General features: G+C 40.0%; 1 protein-coding gene across 11 annotated transcripts in view; it reads right to left on the reverse strand.

The window, feature by feature from the left end:
- Positions 1-20,296, reverse strand: part of NCALD (neurocalcin delta) — a 456,181-nt gene that overhangs the window by 83,662 nt on the left and 352,223 nt on the right. The window contains exon 1 of one of the 11 annotated variants that reach the window (XM_055286940.2): positions 14,125-14,187. The exons of the other annotated variants lie outside the window; for them this stretch is intronic. The gene's annotated coding sequence lies outside the window, so the exon portion shown is untranslated. Of the gene's footprint in view, positions 1-14,124; positions 14,188-20,296 lie in introns of those variants that run through there. 11 annotated transcript variants of the gene reach the window in all.

Genomic DNA, 20,296 nt, shown 5'->3' on the forward strand with positions numbered 1-20,296 from the left:
ATTTCAATTAGTGCCAGACTGAGTTGAAATGAAGATTAAGAGGTCATTTCAAACAATAGCTCAAGGATAATTTGCTTAGCATACAGATCTCTACTACCATATACTTCTGCTCTGCAATGCAGCATTAACCTCATTTACTGTTTAGTTCTACAGGGCACATATTATTAGTCAGAAAGGCCCCTTGTCTCTCGCATAGAAAACTCCACTGAAAGTCTCACGCACACATGTCATTCTCAGTGGAGGCCACTGATGATGTTGTCCCACATGCTCTTTATGGTCCCTTGCCCGCAACCCACCAACATCTCCTTATTTTTGGTTATTCTTAACTTTTAGGGAAAGTTTCTTTTTGGACAAAATAGCTCACATTTAGTGTATTCACAAAAGTGTCCTTTGAATTTTTTCAGAGGTACACCAATCATACCTGAGTATGACATGGGAAAATGTTAGAAGCCTGCCCATCAGGAGAAAAAGAAGCAGTAAATTCCATTTTAAATTGGAAACAATTGGCCTTCATTTATAATCTTTAACATGTTTTTCTTGATTATAGGAATAATACAAGCTCATTGAAAACAAATTCGCCAGACAGAAAAACATGAAAAATGTCTTGAAATCTTATCCCCTAAAGGGCCTGATTAACAATTTGGTGTATATCCTTCCAGATTTTTCTTATATATGATACATACATATCAGAGATCCCTAACCTGAGCTTCTAAGTTGTGTGTGAAATTTTGTGTGCATCTATACATAAGTGTTTTAAAAGGGACCATAACTTTCATCAGTTTCCAAAGAAGTTTCTTTGTTTGTTGATTTTGTTTTTGTTTTTTGAGATGGAGTCTGTCACCCAGGCTGGAGTGATCTCGGCTCACTGCAACCTCTATCTCCTGGGTTCAAGCGATTCTCATGCCTCAGCCTCCCGAGTAGCTGGGATTACAGGCGCATGCCACCACGCCTGGCTAATTTTTTGTATTTTTAGTAGAGACAGGGTTTCCTCATGTTGGCAAGGCTGGTCTCGAACTTCTGACCTCAGGTGATCCGCCCACCTCGGCCTTCCAAAGTGCTGGGATTACAAGCATAAGTCACTGCGCCTGGCCCCGCAAAGAAGTTTTAAAACTATATATGTATACATATACATAATATACACATTCGTATTTAATTTACAACAATTTAATCATACTCTATGTATAGTTCTGTAACTCATTTTCTTCCACTTATGGACATCTTTCCATTTTAGTAATAGCTGTTGTTCCTGCTATCATTTTATTCTTAGTTGAGTTTTCCCCCTTCAGGTACCAGAACCTAGAGCTTAGAGACAGGCAGACCTGGCTTGGCCTCCTCGTTCCACCACTTACAATCTCTGTAAGTTTGGCCAGTTACATAGACTTCAGCAGTCTCAGTTTGGTTATCTGTAAAGTCAAAATAATAATAGATGTACTAGAATTATAAGAAAAATACTGCAAGTAATAAGAAACAAAATGTATTTTAGGCAGTCAGCACTTAAACAATAACTGGCATAGAGTAAATATTCAATAAATAAATACTAGTGTTTTTCATTGATAGAATCCATTGACTGAATGGATACACACACCTACACATAAAACAACATCTGGAGAAGGTTTTTAAAATCAGGTCTTAGGATGACAATAAAGTAGACTATTAAGGATAAAGCTGAAGCCACATTCTGGGATAAGGCGGTATTTTCCATTCATTGGGAGTAAGCAAGCAAATGATGATCATACAGCTGCATATGTTCTAATGGATAAGGTGTCAGCCCTAACTGTGATGGCTAAGGAAATTGCCTATGGACTCAACTGATCTGGACTTCTCTCCTCTGGACCCTAACCCTCTTCTATGATGTTGAGAAGGTCATGATCCTTACATTCCATGTTGGGATTTGCCCAGGTTTTACTACAAGTTCTTAGACTTCGCATCTGCAAATGCTGCAAGTTCAATGTAAATGCAGAATTCCACTTTCCCTGCACAATGCTGGCTGTCAGCCTCATGGATTAACTGGGGAATGGCTTTGCCTGTGGCCTGACCCACAGCTTTCTCTGCCCTGCTTGTGGCCACTCTTCACTCCTGGTGTTTGTTCTCTGCAGGTTAGAGCAAGAGTAGGCCTGTTGAAAGCCTTCACCATAGTCAGTAACTGGGCAACAGCTATATGTCAGGCGTGTGCTAAAAACTTTGCATATTTTATTTTCCTAATCTCACAGCAATTCTGGAAGTTATCATCTCTGTTTTTCAGATACAGAAATAGAGGCATAATTAAAATAAGGAACTTGGGCAACATTTCGCATGTAGTAAGGGGGAGACTCAGCATTGAACTGCTTCAACCTAGAGCCAGCCCTGTTACCTATAAACTCTACCACAATCAGCTTTTGATTCTGAGTGGTGAGCTATAATACATGTTACATCTGCAAGACTCTGGTGGAAAAGTAGAAAACATCAGTCTAGTGCCCACCAGAAATTTCCCTTGGACAGAGCAGAGTCCACAGCACCAGCAGATCTTATTATCACAGGAAGTCTCGCTGCAGGATGGCATGGTCACACCAATAGTCTATACCTGCAGAACATAGCTGCAATTAACTCCTTCAGAGTTGTAGGAGGGCCAATGAGAAAACCAATCAGAAAGGGTAAATTAGCCTGGTGCGGTGACTCAGGCCTGTAATCCCGGCACTTTGGGAGGTGGAGGCCGGAGGGCCACCTGAGATGAGAAGTTCGAGACCAGCCTGGCCAACATGGTGAAGCCCCATCTCTACTAAAAATACAAAAATTAGCCAGGTGTGGTGGTGCATGCCTATAATCCCAGCTACTTGGGAGTCTGAGGCACGAGAATCGCTTGAACCCAGGAGGCAGAAGTTGCAGTGAACTGAGATCGTGCAACTGCACTCCAGGTTGGGCGACAGAGCGAGACTCCATCTCGAAAAAAAAAAAAAAAAGAAACTTTAAAAAAAGAAGGGGTAACTTAACTTATCTATATGTCAATGTCTGTGGTAGGCAGAATAATGGTCTTCCAAAGATATTCACATCCTAATCCCTGAAACCTATGAATGGGTTGCTTTGCAGGGAAAAAGAGATTTTTGCAGATCTGATTAAGAATCTTGAGGAGGGAAGGTTATTCTTATTCAGGATTATTCAGGTGTGCCCAGTGTTATCACAGGTTCTTTTAAGAGGGAGGCAGGAGCTTTGGAGTCAGAGGTGAGGTGATAGTGGAAGCGAGGTCTGAGTGCTGTGGGCTGTGAGCTAAAGGAAGGCAGTCAACATCAAGAAGCTGGAAAAGTCAGGAAGACAGCTTCTCCCCTAGAGCCTCAGAGGGAAAGGCTGCTCTGCTCATCTTTAGGCTTCTGACCTCCAGAACTGTAAACTAATCAATTTGTTGTTTTTAGGCCACTAAATTTGGGATGATTTGTTATAGCAGCAGTAGAAAACTAATACAATGTCTACTTTTCGTGTTCTATAACCATAGTGTCCAGTATTAAACTTGACGTTCTATGCCCAATTTATTTATATCCATATAATGTCTCCTAGTATTTCAAACAGCTCATTACTGATGTCCTAATTGCTCTAGTTCTCCCTCTTCATAAAGAAAATGAATTATAATATACTACCTATAAGCTTTTAAGTGAACATACTCTAGATATTTCCAAACCTAATAGTGGAAGACCATATTCCTTTCCCTTGGAAAATAACCTAGGCATGCCATCCTCGAACTGGCTCACATTGATTCACTGACCCACAGCTTACAAAACTAAAACCAGCAGGCATGATTAGAAGTAAATGTACATTTATTTTCTTCTTTCTTTTTTTTTTTTCTTTTTGCTGAGACACTGGCAAACATTTCCAACACTTACCTGCAAGGGCATCTTTCACCAGCTCAACTGTATGAAGGTTAAAAACTCTTCCTAATTTTGATTCTAATAAATGACTTGAAGAAAAGTGTGTCCCTGTTTGTTTACTTCTATAAATTTAGAAGCACTGTGAAATCTCGAACAAAATTAGCCTGGGGATGCGGGGAATCAGGTAACCTAATTAACAAAGGCTGAGCCACTTACATTCGCAGGACTTTGGATCAGTGCTGGCCAGCCTAACTGAAGGGAGAGCAGACAAGCCCTGGATGGGAGAACCAACAGCTCAGAGAGAGAATTCTAACATGAACAAAGATCATTCACAGATTGATGAGGCTTTTGTTGTTCTTGGCATTGAGCATAAAGAAAAGAAGAGTCCTATAGTTGTGAAAGGTTCCTAACACCATCATTATTATTTGAATAAGCCAGGAATCATCAGATCCCAGAAATGCATACTTTGTGGCCATATATTTCAGGAAGAGAGCTTTGATTTTCAGAAATCCTGCTGTGTGGCCCTGTGCTCTCCAACTGGATACCAAAATAACCAATGTTTTCATGCAGGTACCAGACTGCTTTGAAGAGCCAAGGCACATTAGTTGGTTCTCTTATATTATTCATTTCTAAAAATCAAGAGCTCCAAGCAGCTGCATATGCTTGACATACTAGACTAACCTCTTAAAGAAATGTCAGCAAGAGGTGATGTTATAATCAGTAGCCAAAATTATTGTAAATATTTTTTTCTGGATTTTTGCCCATTATCTAAGATCTCCTTATAAACAGATTCCTTCTTACTCTCTGATGGTAACGCTTTACACTGAATAAATGATTTCAAATGACAGATTGACTATGCAAACTCCTGGGGGGCTTCCTGCAAAGAAGAAGTAGACTGGCAAGTAGTTGCTTCTTCTTTACCAGGAAAAAACAAAGTTAGAGCGAGTGCCTTGTCTGTGTGTGCCAGCTGTCATCTGGGACAAGCAGGACTCCTGACACACTTGGCAAGTAGCACAGACTTCCAAGTCTTTCTTTCTCTCTCAAGGCACAGGGCAGAGACAGCCACAGTCAAGATTTCCCAAAAGTCATGATTTCAAATGATTTTATTTTCAACACAGTGATTTTTAAAATTTAAAACTAAATGTGGTTTCATCTTTATGCGGGTTGAAGACTGTTGATATAAATACGTTTTTTAAAAAATAGATAAAGCCTTTAGGCCGTATTATGATGCAGGGTTAAGAAAATATGGCCATTATATTTTATGCATTGTTATGTGTGATAATAAGGTTTAAATTTAATGCCTTAATTCAAACACATCTTGCAACTCAGAGGGTTCAGACAAAATTAGTTCACTTTCCTTGCTGTTGTAGCTGTGGATCTAAGTTCCAGTTCCCCACCCCTATATCAAAGTTACTTTCTTTTCTTTCTACCTACCCCCTCCAAAAACTAAAAATAAAAAAAGAACTGCTATTGGGTAGGTGCAGTTGGATGAAACCCACAAACAATAACAAGACATGGTGCCCACATGAGGCAGAGCCTTGGCTAGGACTGTGTCTGACATGACCCTCTGCAGAGCCTTGGCAGGGACCACTCCAGCTAGCATCATGGCACCTCCAGATCAGCAAGTTCAGGGTGGAGGTGGGGTGGACAAAAATTCCCACAAAATACATCATTCCTAGGATGCAGGAGCATGAAGCATAGAAGAAAAGCTTTGCTTATTTAGAAAACTGCTCAAAATAAATATTACTCAAGATAAAGCAGTCAAGGAAAATAGCCCATTCTTGTTTCATCTGTCTTCTCCATTTAAACTTGCAAAGCCTGTGGTTATAAAACATGCTTGGGGGCAGGCTTTACTGCCATATGCTTAGATATTCACAAAGGTTCAGACAAGGTATTACAGGGCCTACCAGGACATCAACAGATGTGTCTAATGCCTAAGGAAATTATTAGGATTATATTTTATATGTGTGAAGAGTTTAATTTTCAAACCATTTTCATGGCTGTTTTGAAGTGAGATGGGCAAGGTTATTATGAAGTCATTTTGGATCGGTGAGAAAAGAAAGTCACCAAATCGGGACAATTTATGCCTTATTATTCTTAGTTTCATACAAAATAGCCTAAGAAAACACATCTCCCCAACAAGTTCAGGTCAGTTGAGTACTTAACCCTGGATATACCCAGGGTACTATCTATGTCAGCAATTAGAGTTTGGCATGAACTAGGTTATCCCATTCATTCAATGAATAATTATTCCACAAATAGGCACTGAGTCACAATTATGTGCCAGACAGAATATCATCAAGGCAGGCCTGGGCCTTCCACTCAGTTTACAGCTTCATCTTGTGCCTCTACCTGAGTGGTAGGAAACGGGGAATGAGGCCACATCCCACAGAGGGTTCTACACACCCCTGAGACTAGACTTGGGTCTGGCCTAAAGGCAGAAGCTTTGAGTTGAGATGGCAAAAACTGTAGGAGTTGGGGATTCTAACGCCAAGAAGGGTCCCATGGTCAAACCAGTTTGGGAAACATGTCTTATCATATCCTCCTCTTAGAGGTTTACAAGCAAATTAAAAGCACTGAAAAGTCTTCCAATTAAGAAACATGCTAACTTTCATTCATCTAGCAAATATGTTTATCCTGGAACAACCCTAGAACCAGCCTTCTGTAGGGTCCACTGTGGGAAATGCCAATAGGCCCACAGTCTCAGAGCAGAATCCAAGGACTCTGATTTAGAAATCGTATCTTCCTAGTGGCAAACACACTTGTCAGAATGGCCTGTTAAGATTTGGCTTAGTGAACTCTCCAAGGAGGCAGAGAACAAAACGACTCTCTACCTGTTCTCTAGCATGCTATTCCTGAACCCACTGCCCTCAGCCCTGGACACCTTCCTTGGTTTCTGGGTCATCAATTCTCTTAGGACTTGGCTCCATAATTTCTGGCTTTGATTGCTCTCTGTGTTCTTTGACCCAAGTCTGGTCACAATACCATTTGGCATCCTGGCATCTGTTCTCATTCTTTGGTCCAAGGACATATCATGGGTCCCATGGCTCTACTCTACTATTCTGAAGCCAAAGGCCTCCCTTCTAAATTGTTTTCCATGAAATCTCTTGCTTCTGGGACAACATTTGGTTCGCCATCTTAAATCTAACCTTATATTTCCTTGTGAGTATGGGTTACCTCAAAGGAGAGGGTCATGGTCCATCCCCATTTTAATAGAGAGAATTTAATGGTGATCCAGTGACCCCAGAAAGGGGGAGGAGTAGACCCTAGTATATTATATCATATATTATCTCATCTCATTGTCTCCAAAAATTATGAGGTAGTTGCAATTTTTTACTTGTGTTTTCCAAATCAGGAAATGAATCATTTGAGAGGTTGTAACTTGCTCAAGCTTTAACCACAGAGCTTTAGTGATTGAGCTGGGATTTGAACCCAGGCAGTCTGACTTCAAAGGGCATGTTGCTCTGAATCAAGAAGCCTCCCTTGATTTTCCATTCCATATCAGGGTCTATCAACTCATCTTCAAGAAGCCCTGCCTGGGAGCATGGCAATCTTGTCCAGTCATGATCCTGGGGCAGCCTAGGGTTCTCAGCTGTACCCCTCCCTCACCAGTCAGTTCAGTGCACAATACCATGGGTTTGTTCTTCTCTCCCTGTTCCTCTGCCAGAGCAATCTAGCTCTACTACAGCTCAACTGCTAAACCACTCTGTGCAAATGTTCCCTCTCTGATAACAAAATGCTGTAAGCCAGGCTAATTGTGTAAGTTTCCAGAAGGTTCCACATGCAGGGGCTCTAATGGCAGGATGGTGGAGACCATGGGGGAAACTGTGGGGTCAGATTTAGAATTTTGCCAGGACCAGGATTCGCATGCCTCCCTGCACATGAGCATCATCACCTAGGAAGCTTTTTCCCCACTTAATTCAAAAGACCCATGCCCAGGCCTCATCCTTGACCAAATGAACCAGAACTCCTACGAGAGAGGCCCCAGCAGTGGCATTTTATTAAAGCTCTCTAGCTGATTCTTATGTGAGACTAGAGTTGAATATTCCTTTTCTAAACATTGGACTAGTTATATAAATAAAAACACATTTCCTAAATGTTGGCCTATGTACCTCCCATTGAGGCTATTTCCCACTGAAAAACATGTGCTTTCTCAGAGAGAAGAGGTTTAAGAATCATGGACACGACTCTGATTATTATCTGCTCTTGGGCCAGAATCAACTTTATTGGGACTTTGTTTTCTCATTTATTAAAGAGGACTAATGTTAACATACCTCAAACGTAGGTAATGAAAAATGACTAATTCAGTGGTCAGGGAGTACCGCTTATGCAAAGTTAAAATGCTGCTATGACAAGTAAGGGGATTTGGGTAATTTGTCTCTTAAGCATTGCCAAGAAATCTCCAATAATCATAAATAGGGATCTAGAATGGAATTCAATGAATCATACACCATGGACTCACTAATTACCTGTAAATGGCTGCTATTCTCTCCTTCCGCTAGTATATTTCCTCCAGATAGCAACTTGGGAATATGAATCAAAAGAATACAATATCTCGAAATTTCTTTGGCACATTCCCACAAAGCCAATGCTGTCTTGTTGGCCAACTGTTTTCCTTGAAACAGGTGTGCTTCAGCTTAAAGAAGGCGGAGACCTACTATGAAAGAAATAACTGAACAAAGTATTCTTCCACTTCACACAGCTTTCTTAAAATAGAAACTTCCCTTGTGCATAGTTCACTAATTTATTACCCTTGAGGAGAAAAAAAAAACAATCACAATGATGATGTAACTCTGAAATGATCAAGTTAACCAGTGGGGAAATGTGATTTAATTTCTGAAACCTTTACATTAACTCATGTGTGATTAGAAGACAGGTTTACTCCCATGAAATTAGAAAGAGCAAAAGAAAGAGACATATTTAGATTACAAGGCATAACTTTCAGAGCCTGCTTGTCACATCTTGTCTCACAAGTGATGGAGTGCATGGGCAGTGAGTCATGGCGGAGGCAATAGGCGCCATGAATGTGAGAAGATCTGCCCAAGGCATGTCAGTCCCACTAGCTGGGCTCTCCGCTTCCACATTCCCACATGGCCCAGGACCTAGGTCAGCCTTATTTGCATAAGAACCATTTAACAATGGCTCTCTCTATCTACTATAAGCTGAATGCTGCACTAGGTCTTCTAGGAAGACAAAGACAAAGGCAGCATGCTCTCTGCCCTTTAGGCTTGTCAACTTACGGTGCCCAGATATCCAGGTCTGACAGCCTCAATCTTTTGGGCAGCCCTACTAAGGGGATCTGTGTCAGTTCTGTTGGGAGCTTTGTGGATTAGTCCCATCCTTAGGTTGCTCCTCACAAATAGGAAACTTGCTCAGGGTTGTTTTTCCAGTTGTGTAGTGATCTGGGCTGAGAACTTCCTACTGGCATCGGATCTCTTTGTCACCAATGGCATAAATCCACTACAGGAGTTTTTAGTGATGCTATATGGTTCATCACATCGGGCTCAGAGTACAGATTATGACTTCATAACTTACTGTACCCTAAAGGCAAGAATTGCCATCAAGGCCTAACATAGTGCCTGTATTCCAGCACTACTTGTTAAATTCAAGGGCACAGAACTTGCCTCTCATGTTATGTGCCGACCACACATGTGCTTGGCTAAAACTTCTGGTGCTTGGCAATCTGTCCACAGCTCGAGATCCCTATAGAGATTAGGAGGTACAGGAGGCTCTCAATGTTTAGCTGGTGTGCGTTAAGAATCACCTAGGAGGTTTTATAGGTGATAAAGCCCCAAGCCCCACCTCTGTAGATTCTGATTCCAAAGTTCTGAATTTGGCCTCAGGAATCTGCCTCTTTCAACCACACTGCTGTGGCTCTGATTCTGATGCCAGTGACTGGAGGGCCCTGTGTTTAGACATTATACCTCTCCCCTCAGGCTTCTGGGAAGATTCCAACCAAGAGCCCTGGGGGATCAGTTTGGGCTGGTGCTCCTCTCCACTGACCCAGCAGCTCAGATCCAGCTGGAGGTTGGAGTAATATGAGAACCTTATCTTCTCTGCCTGTGCAACCTTCATGCAGCCATTTCTCTCCTGGTGTCTCTAGTCTTGACTTCATCAAGGGCTGCTGAGAACCTGTCCCTTTATGCCACTGACTTTACACTTAGCATTCCAAGACCTCACTAGCCTATTAGGATAAACTATCATTTCACTGATGGTTGCCAAGGTGGCTCCGGAGTCATACAACTGAGAATATCCTGTCTTATACTGTCACACTTCTAATGCTAGTGGCTTCATTCTTAAAACAAACCCAGTTTGATGCTGAGAAGTTGGGGATGTGATGGGTATGCCCTTGGAGTCAGGGTCTCTGCCTCATCAGGTGAGGAGTAAGATCCTTGGGAACAGCATGAACCCCAGACAATCCTGTTATAGACAAACAAAAGAACCCTACTGAGATGTCTTTAGTAATGTTCTAAAACCTGGAATTAATTATCCCCAAAGACAAGAGATGAATGATGTGTATAGCACATGATCAGACTGAAAATGGCTAAAATGGAAAGAACAAATGGCCTGTGATCAAAAGCAGATCCCTGTACTTACCTGGGATAATTCCCAGCAAATGTGCCCCTTAACTCCAATTTCAGGAAAGACAAACCCAATCTTTCCTCTAATGTGTCATTCATTCTTTCACTCATTGACAAACACTTATCAGGTACCTGCTTCGTGAATAGAATAACACATCTAAAAATTACAAGACTAATTTCAATTAACCAGGAATTAAGAGCCTGCTTCCTTTTGACAACTAGTAACTTTTTTTTAATATTAAGTTTGCAGAAATAGGAGGCAAAGCACTCCAACCTCTGGGGAGGACTTTCAGATGGTGACTGGAGTCAGAGGCATTGGAGCAAGGAAGTTCTACCAAACATCACAGGAGCAGCAGAGCTTGTTGGCTGAGGGGGTCATGCTTTATCCATTCCAGCAGGCAACAGGGGCCCAAGGACAATTTGAAAGCTCCATTCTAAGCTGTCTGTGATTTCATAAGGTCCCTGTGAAGTGAGGACTTAGTACAAGTAATGCTACTTAATACAAGTATAAGCAGATGCTTTAATGTACATTTGCAGAGAAGACTGATGTAGGTTTTCAATCATGATTATATGGAACCATGAAAGAGCATTTACTGACACCTATTGAATTGCGGACCCAACCTTTCTGCTAAAACAAAACAGCTCTATATAGACCTGCACTCACTGAACTGGCAAAGATGAGAACCCTCTAGTCAGACTACCACTCTGCAGAAAAGGATACAACAGAGATTACAGATTTTCTTTGGATGAATTAATAATCCACAGCCCTCTGGGAACAATTTCCACCAGTCTCCCCCAAAAAGGCATGTTCCAGTTTGCCGCTGGGCCTTCATCCATACTGCTCCTTCTGCCTGAAACGCCCTTCTCCAAAGCTTCACATGACTAAAAAGGAGGTCACTAGCCCCATCCGCAAAGACAGACAACACACCCGTTTCCCAGGTCAACATCAAGCTTGCTCATTTCTTTGTTCATTCATTCAGTCCCTGAGTTATTCAGTCTGTGTTGGGTACTTAATCCCAGTCCCCGTGGGGTGCACTGAGGACATAGATATGAAATGAGACACCATGTTTACCTTCAGGAAGCTTGTAGCTTAATGGAGGAGACAGATAGAAAATTGTAGAACTGTGTGGTTAGTGGTCTAATTTAGGTTTGTATTTGACAGGAGTACTGGGGAAGTTAGGAATGGGACTCAGTGGAGTCCTGAAGAATGATACAGTACCTGGTTGAGGCAGATACTGTGGATTTGATGAATGGAATTGGCTCATGTGACCCATCTATTTTCACTTTGTTCTCCTTGTATAAATGACCCATATTGATCATATAGTCAATCAGGGTTGGGGGTGCTGTCTGGGCCATGAAAGAAAGAGAAATAGCCTCATAAAAAGTAAGGCATGTCCCATGGCCTCATGCCAATCATACATCAGCGCACTGGGGCAGCCACTCTAATGTTAATAAAATCTCTCTTCAAGATGGCAGACTAGACATGACAGTCTGCCTATTCTTCCTTCAAAAATTCCAACTAAATGGCAGAAAATATGTATGAAAAAGAATAAATCAAGAACCAGGACGGAAATCAAGAAAAGTTACCATAAGTAGACAGAAATTTTAAGGAATTTGTAGAAAATAGCCAACAGATATGTTTGGATTGAGCCAACAAAAACCACAATGTAAAAGAGATTTTAGAGAGAGCTAATGAAGAGATGAGAGCTGTTCTTCTCAACAGAACCCTGAAGAATTCAGGTCTGGAGCCACAGGGAGAAGGAACAGTCAAGGCAATCAATAAAAAGACTATGAAGAATGTTGTTTTCCATCTCTTTCTACCCCCCTTTAAGATTTGTACAGAAAGGCAGTACATAAACGTAGTTCATCCCTAAAAATAAAGCCTTCCTGGTCCTGGCAGTCAGGATAGTCACAAGCTTGCCTGTCTGCTTCCCACTGTCACATGTGCCTCCTGTGAGCCGAACTGCCAGCCTTTCCATTCAGGAAGAGAAGTGTGGTGGAAAACCATTCCTACGTAACTGCCAAAGAAATCCCTCCAGTCACCCCTACTAGTCAGCACAGCCATTCATTCATAAATATGATTGGGCCAGTCAACCCAGCCCTTCATTTATAAATAAAGTCAACCCAGCCCTTCATTTATAAATATGATTGGGTCAGTCAAAAGTTACTGGTTACTGAAGGAAAACCTAGAACATATGAAAGAAGGATCCAGAAGAGCAACAGAACATCTGATACTAAAGGAAATGGAGTTGGAACAAAGGACAAAGAAGGTAACTTTTTTTTTTAAAGTAATACTTTTAGGGATATTTGAGAGAAGTCTGCATTCATAAATATAAAAAATGATTTTACAAAGATGCTCAGTGGAAAGTCTGAATAATTGAAATGAAATGACTCAAAAATAAATTTGAGATCCAGAAGACAAAATTGAGAAAATCCTCTGAATGTACATAAAAGGGAAGAAAGAAAATATGAGAAAAAAGTTAAAACCATAGAGAAGAGAACCAAGAGACCTAACATCTCCTAGAGCTACGGGGCCTACTATCCTTTCCATAGTAAGAGCTACTAGAGGAGAAAACAAAGAAAATAGAGATGAACACTTCAAATAAATCATAGAAGAATATTTTTCTGGGCTGAATAAACCTTCAATCTTTGGATTTAAAAAACTTGAAGAGGAAGAATTTAAAAAATATCTGGACACTTCCTGGTAAAATTTATTACCTCCAAGTACAACAAGAAAATCCTAAAAGTTCATGGGAGAGGGATGGGGGATGGAGCCACCTATAAAGGAATCAAAATAAAAATGGCAGCAGACTCTGTATCTGCTTTCCAGTTGCTAGAAGACAGTGAAACAAAGTCCATAAAATGTGATGGAAAGTAATTTGTAGTCTATTTTTCAATTATGAGGGCAAAATGAAGATCTACAAAGATATAGCCCTTCTGTTATTTTGAAAAAAATTAAAAATATGCTCTAGCAAAATTGAAAATGAATCTAAGAAAGGGGTAGATGTGGAGACAATGAAAATAATCCAGTTGTGATGGAAAGAAATTCCAGTAGAAGAGCTTAAATCTAGTCCACATTAAATGGTAGCACAGAGGGCTTAGTGGAGAGCATCTTCAATAAGAAAGAGGTTGCCATGACTAATAATTAAGCGTCAAAAATTAAACTATGACATGCCACATAAGTACTGAATATTTTAGTTTCTCCAGGTCAATCAGAGAAGACAAAGATAATTAGAAACTTTAGAAAAATAAATATACATAAAGGACAATTGTGGCCCAAATATAGCAAACTAAAATATAGTATGTGTTTAAACAATTTGTGGAATGTAAAAAACACTGGTATTGGAAGCAAACAAAGTTAAGCCTCTCTGGTCAAAGGGGAGGGTCACTAGATGCAGTGGTTTATGACTTCATGAACTATATTCCTTACAGGTTGCCCTTTTTTATACAATTTTCACCAAGAGAACAATCCTAAAGGTGGGATTAGGTTTTGAATTCTGTTTTAAAACCCCTTCTCCCAACCAAGGGTATTTTTGTTTGATTATCTGCAGTCTTTTCTGTCTTCCTGAGACAGTTAACTAAACTTTATTAACTAAAAGTATAAGCCTGTACTCATTGTGAAACAATTAGTTTTTTTAAGTTAATTCTCAATCTCTTAAAGTTTGATCTTTAATTTTTAATAAATTAAAATTAGAAATAGTAACTCTTACTTCAAACAGCTGTGTGAAGTTCAAATCCTCAATTTCATTTCAGAGTTCTTTTTCTTCTGTTGAAATAAAGTAAAATTAAATGTAATGCTTTTTAATTTTAAAATATTAGTAGTTGTTACTTTGGACAGTAACACATTAAGAATGATGTTTCTTTTTCTTTTTCATATTCTTCTGTGTTTTCCAAATGTTCAACCATAAACATATATTGATTCTATACTTAAGTTATTTAAAATGAATATTAATAGAAGACTAACGTAAGACTATCTGGGTATATTACTAGGACTAGAAAGTCTCCCAGGTTGAATGGCTGGTTAGTTGAGTGATTATATAAAAATTGCACTGGGTTAAGTAAGTGATTTGGAACACATGCTTCAGCCTACCATCTCCTTTCCTTTAACATCAGGAACACATTCCCAGAGTTGTAGGTCTAAAACATCTGTCATGAAACAGATGTTTATTTTTTTGTGTACATTTTGCCCATGTGTTTAAACCTAAGAAACTTCCAATTAATTTAGGACTTTTAACAGATATTTTATTAGTTGAATAGCTTATGCAAGAGAAGAGGAAGGACAGGTTTATTTTAAATTCCCTAAAAATGTCCCTGTTTAAAAACAGTAGAACAGTGGTTGGCAGGGGCTGATGGGAAGGGGTGAATAGGGAGTGAGTTTAATGGGGTTGGAGTTTCAGCTTGGGAAGATGAAAAAGCTCTGGAGATGCACAATAGTAATGGTTGCACAACAATGCGAATGTACTTAGTGAACTGAAACATACACATAAAGTTGGCTAAAATGGTAAATTTTACATGCATATTTTACCACAACAAAAAAGTCCCTGTTAATTTTAAATCCAGACATGATATAACATGATTTCAGTGAAAACTTTCCTTTTTTAAAGTATTTCAAAATCAGTGTCTTTCAGTTAACCTGTAGCATAACTAAGTTTTGTGCCTTTTGTGACTCTAACAAAATACCCCTCCTGAGGGGGATGCTGATGGAACAGTTAATGAACTCTTGGTTCATTAACAGTATAGTCCTTGGCTATAATCCATAGGCTGTTTTGACAGTCTGAGGAGAAAGACAGTTCTATTTCTAAATAGTAACAGATTGGCCTTTAGAAATTGGAAGTTGATCAACATTTTTCAAGGTGGGCACAAACAGATCTAATGACAATTTCTTTTACAAAGTGGAATTTGGACCAAAGATTGCATCTTTAATGGTTAAATAGCTTCTATTTTGTGAAATATATTCTGAATATACCTATATATATATATATATATATATATATATATGCCCTGAGAGAGAGAATGGTTTGCTTTAACTACCCCTGGCAGTTGGGCTTGTACCAAGGTTTGTACCACGTTGTCCCATTCAACCTGGGAGACTTTCTAGTCTTAGTAATATACTCAGACAGTCTTATGTTAGTCTTCTATTAATATTCATTTTAAATAACTTAAGTATAGAGATCTTGTACCAAGAGCTCAGGGCTCACCAAGGGTTCCCTGACCATTCCCTCCTGAATAGCCGGGAGGTGACAAGAAGCACAACACGGGCAATGGCCTTGGGGCAAAGGCCCCTAGACACAAAAACCAATTTCCAAACCTTCACAATTGCCAGCAGCAATAGCAAGTGATGTTTTGTAAGTGGAAAACATACCTTTCATTCACCATCAGAGACTGAAACAAATGACTCAACTGGTTTAAAATCTTTATGTGATCAAATAGTTAAAAAATATATCGCTGATTCAATTTCTTCTGGTGTTGGACCTTAGGGACAGTACTAATCTGTGTGCTGCTAGAGTGACATTATCATCAATATCAATGCATTACTCTTCACTAGAATGATTAACAGATGGTGTTTTTGTTGGCTACCCAGGGATTTGTTTTCTATTATTCTTTGTATTGTACATATATGTTATATATACATTTTTGCATGTATAATTTATAATATTTTTCTTAAAGATGGCATGCTCTGGTTAAGAACATTCTGATAGTTGCCAGACACATATATTGATGATCAGTATTCAAAGATTTCAGATGTAATGTAATGCAATGCACTCACAACTTACAACTAAAATTTCACTGAGCACAATCTAATTTTTCATTGGTGACATGATTCAAAGATTTTTCAGAATAATGGTGCAGTGTCCCAGGGGTTTCAGTATATATATATATATATAATATATTTTATATATCATATATATTTATACAATATATATATCAATTTTCATTGTATACTCATTATAGTACAGTTTTATAGAAAATGTTTTAAAGGCTTGACTTGTTCATTTGGTTTGGAACTTATATGAGTATGACTTTGATGAGTAATAGGTTATATGTTTAAAACTATGAAGTTACACAGCTCTGCCTACGGATACAACCCAGCTAAAGTTAAAATGGCTACTCACACCATACGGAGGGCAAAAGATAATTCACATTTCTTAAAATTTAAGAAGTTAAAACTTTTCTATGAGAAAAATGGACAAAAAGGGAACCTCTAACTTAACACATATTCAGGGATTCAAATGCGCTGTGTAAAGAAACAGAGTCACTAAAATATTCTCACCCCACTTAACATGTACATCACTTCCCTGCTCCTGGCTTTCCCCCGCTTCCTAGTGTCTATCAGATCGAATCCAACTTAAGTGGATAAATCCTAGATGCTCCATGGACCTACCATATAGATTATATATTTTTTCCTTTTCCCAACCATGTTCTTGACTCCAGGTGGGGAGGTGTCCTATTTCTGTCACTAGGATGTTCTCATTATGCTTCTCGATTAAGGATTATCCTTTCACTTTTGCTCCTCATGCCAGACGCTCTCTATCCTTTAGGCCCAACTCAAAGCTCAATTCCTCTCCAAAGTCATCTCAATGCCATATATCCTCTGGGGTTAATCTGTTCACTAATCACCTAACAGAGATGTAAAGAGGAGGCACTGTATGCCCAGCATGATGGTGGGCACTGTGGGAGGTTGTAGCCAGGGTGGAAGACGTAGCTCTGGCCCTCAAATGCAGATGCCATGCAGCCTTCCTAACTAGACTGTCACCTTTTCAAAGACTGGCTGGTCCTATATTACTCGTGCAGTAGCCTGCTTAGCTGAAACATCTTGGATGAGCTGGGATATATCCTGGTTATTGAAAAGTCTGGGTGATTGCACCACATCTGCCCTATGTCTATGGTAAGCAAATGAGGAACAACTGGAGAAACCTTAACAGTCCTTGGACATGAAAGGAATATTTTCATAGGCGCTTAACTCTAGGGCTCACTGTACAGAGTTAACAAATGCTGAATGAATAAATGAATGAGAGTCTTCTTAAGGGAAGAGGAGTAGACTATTAGGATGGGGTGAAGTTTAAGTAAGTGAGAAGAAAGTTGGGGCATTGATTTCTCTACAGCAGAAGGGAAAGGAATGCCTCTTTGAGTAAGGACACAAGGACCACATTTCTGAGGATTTCAAATGCTAGATTGGACCAACACATGGAGCCACAGGCCAATGGGACAGCTGCCATTTTGACAACTTTGTTAAGACGCATAAGATTTTGTTGAATTAGCTAAATTTTACCTGGCTAAGGAGAATACCCTAGCTTTACTACAAACCAGTAGAGCAGAAAAATCGCCCTAGAAGCATAGGAAATGGGCCAAAAGAGTGTCAAAGAGACAGCAGGTTCCAACAATAGAAAAGTAGGCAGCAATTTAGACAGAGTAGGTATGGGAGAGTGAGACAAAGTGGACAAGGAGGACTGAGCAATGGTCTAGGACAGATGATACGAGTACTGCCAACCACACTGTACTCTCCTGCAGGGAGGATCCCAGTCAGTGGGGGCCAATGAGCAAGATCTTGCTAAGGCATGCAGTCTGGCCTCAGTGTAGCCCAAATCTTTTCCTAGAACCAGCAACAGCATTAACATGTAGGACGTTGTTCCAAATTTCCGAAAGCTCATTTGTAATTTGGTTAGTAACAGAAATATATTTTCCTCCAGGAATTATCTCAGGTTAGGTTAGGCCAAATCGCAAAAGTCTATTTAATAATCCATACGTGCCTGAAGTTTAGCCCTCTACACAGGCATTTCACTCATTTCTAATTACCCAAATGTTCCAGTTACTCTGAATGCCTAAGAAATTACCCCCCCACACACCCCAAATCTTATGAGCTTAAAACAGTATCAACTTTTATTTTGTCCATGAAACTGCAACTTGGGGCAGAGCCCAGCAGGAATAGTGCATCTATGATTCCCTGGCATCAGGAGGGGGAAGGAAGACCTGATGACCGGGCCTGGAGTCATCTGACAGCTTGCTCACTCACATGCCTGCCAGTTGATGCTGGATGTCTGCTGAGACTTTAGCAAGAGATGTTGGCTGAAATACCTACTCTTGGCCTCTCTATGTGGTCTGGGTTTCCTACAATATGGTGACTGGATTCTAAGGGAAAATGTCAAGAAGAAAAAGAATAGCAAGAGAGAAAAAAATTGTATTATTTTTATGGTCTATCCTTGGAAGTCACCTAGCATTATTTCCACTGTACTCTTATCAGTTGGACCAATCATAAGCCCATTTAGGTTCAAAGGGAGGGGCAATAGACTTCACCTCCTGATGGAGAGGAGCAAGATTCTAGAAGAACATATGGTAATGCAGTGGCTCACGCCTGTAATCTCAGCCCTTTGGGAAGCCAAGGTGGGAGGATCTCTTGAGGACAGGAGTTCAAGACCAGCCTGGGCAACATAGCAAGACCCCATGTCTATAAAAATAAAAACAAAAAATTAGCTGGGCATGGTGGCATATGCCTATAGTCCTGGCTACTCAAGCAGCTGAGGTGGGATGACTGCTTGAGACCAGGTTTGAGGTTACAGTGAGCTATGATTACACCACTGCACTTCAGCCTGGGCAACAGAGTGAGAACCCATCTCTAAAAAAAAATTTTTTTTAATGTGGTAATGGATTCAATTGTAAGGCTATTTTTGAATACAGTCTGCCACAACATATAACATTAATTCTGGGGAAAATACAATATATAACAGTAAGTCCTCACAACATCACTGACAACAAAACCAATTCTTTTTTCTCATTAATATTACAACAAAACGATGTTGAATGAAATGACGGTATTTGAGGCTCTGCTGTATATTCCAAGTTGAAAGGCAATATAGTATAGTGAATAAAGAGCCAGGACTCTGAAGCCAAATGCCTAGAGCTCTATTATATACTTGTGTGACACTCAGCAATTTGTTTAAGCTCTCTGTGCCTCAATTTCCTCATTTATAAAACTGGAATGTTGTTAAAAAATAGTTATTTTGAAAAGAACTTTGAAGACTATCTAGCTTCCTAAGTGTTAGCTATTATTATAATACTCTTCCAATTCTGACGGATTCTTCCTGCCTCCTTGGGGGATGGTGGTGGCAGCACTACCAGAAGTAGAAGATTAATAACAACAGTTCACATTATTGAGTACCTAATACCTGTCAGTTTCTATGCCAAGTAAATTGACTCAAAAATCCAAGAGGGATGCCCTAATATTATTCACATAAGAAAACTGTGACTTAGGTAACTTGCTCAGAGTATCACTAGCAAGTGGTAGAAACAGGCCCCTGATCAGTTTAACTAGATAGAAGGAGCCTGAGTCCCTGGAGGACTGTGTGGAGCAGAGCCCTTCTCCTAATCCTGATTTCTGGGTGAGTGAAAAATGAACAGTGTTGGATTATGCCATTAAGATTGGCGGCTATTTATTACAGCAGTGACCCCGTCCTGACTGGGTTAGTACAGGGAAGACGGGAGAGATATTTTTGGAAAATCACTAATTTAAAGACTCTTTTCATAAAATACAATGGTTTTCGTTATTTGCATGAAACAAGGTATTTGCATAAAAGAAAATATTCTTTAGGTCAGTCCCTACCAGTCTCATTTGTCTTCTGAACTAGAGGACAAATAGCCTCTGGCCACCTGGGACTAGGACTGAGCATACCGACCTGGAATCCCTGACACTGTTGGGAACAGATTGCTCACAAATGAGGCCGGCTGTTCACCAGCTGCAGAATGTCTCTTCTGGGGTTTCACTCTGGTGTAAAACCTAATGGTTCCCAGGTTGTTTGTCTCTTTTGTTTTGATGTTCTGTTTTGTACTGTTTCCTTTTAGAATTCTCTTTTGGACTGCAGTGGCCAGTGTGGCTGTGGGAAAGAGAAC

The sequence above is a fragment of the Symphalangus syndactylus genome, chromosome 7 (genome assembly GCF_028878055.3).
Source record: "Symphalangus syndactylus isolate Jambi chromosome 7, NHGRI_mSymSyn1-v2.1_pri, whole genome shotgun sequence".
In the NCBI taxonomy this organism is placed as follows: domain Eukaryota; kingdom Metazoa; phylum Chordata; class Mammalia; order Primates; family Hylobatidae; genus Symphalangus; species Symphalangus syndactylus.